This window comes from Pundamilia nyererei, unplaced genomic scaffold (genome assembly GCF_000239375.1).
Source record: "Pundamilia nyererei isolate P.nyererei 1_Seehausen unplaced genomic scaffold, PunNye1.0 scaffold00514, whole genome shotgun sequence".
Taxonomy (NCBI): Eukaryota; Metazoa; Chordata; class Actinopteri; order Cichliformes; family Cichlidae; genus Pundamilia; species Pundamilia nyererei.
The window spans coordinates 188,479-189,586 of NW_005187915.1; positions in this window are offsets into that span (position 1 = coordinate 188,479).

A 1,108-nucleotide genomic window follows, 5' to 3' on the forward strand; every position below is an offset into this window, starting at 1 on the left:
TTCCAGGCTATTGCACTGACCTCTGCTCGAGTACATATGTGTTTTTAGAAAAGAGGTAACGTGCAAGACCCTGATAATTGGTACGTGGGGGAGGCGGGGTGAGCACTCTGCTGTGCTTCATATACTAAACTAAATGGTAAATGGCCTGTATTTGTATAGCGCTTTACTTAGTCCCCATGGACCCCAAAGAGCTTTACACTACATTCAGTCATCCACACATTCACACACACAGGTGATGGCAAGCTACATTGTAGCCACGGCTGCCCTGGGGCGCACTGAGGCGAGGCTTGACCAAATGGGGCTATTTAATTTTACCATCAACTTTGATAGCTTTCTGCCTGCTAAACCCTAAACTGGATAAGCAGATAAGAAGATGAATGTATGCGGGGACTTCTATCTATACTAAATTAAAAGTTAATGCCATGTGAAAGAAAAACTAATGCCAGCTCATTTCGATATAAAATGGGAAAGAGATACGCCACATAAACTACATTACCCATAAGCTCTTAGAACGGAACCGCACAGAGAGCTCATTTATTGGCTGAAAAGATTCAGCGGTAATCACGTGACTGCCGTCATCCGGGTAGCCATGGCTCTATATAACGACCCGCGGTGGGGGGGAGGGGGTCTAGTTCAAACAACAGTCGATATTCAGTGTAGACGGAGGATATTATTTTGGCTGCCGAGTCAGAGTTTCTTTGTAAGTTTTTAAATATGGTACGTATTATATGTCGTATTAACAAAATATTATAACGACACACTCTGTTTAGGTAGTTTATTTGAAATACATCTTTATTTGGTAGCGTTGCGTTTTCTTTATTAGTTAACAGTTGGCCGCTAGCATTGGCTGGTGTAGTGGATTAGCATGCTAAATACCCACTGGCTTCACTGGGGAAACGCTAGCATGGCTAGCGAATATTAAGCGGACCTTAAGTTAATGTTGGGCTACAATAAGGCGCGTTTCGGCGGAGGCACACTAACAGTACTGGTGTTTTACAGGCTGGTGGTAAAGCTGGTAAAGACTCTGGAAAGACCAAGACCAAAGCGATTTCGCGCTCTCAGAGAGCAGGACTGCAGGTTTGTCCCCAAATTTCATTCAATTTCTCGG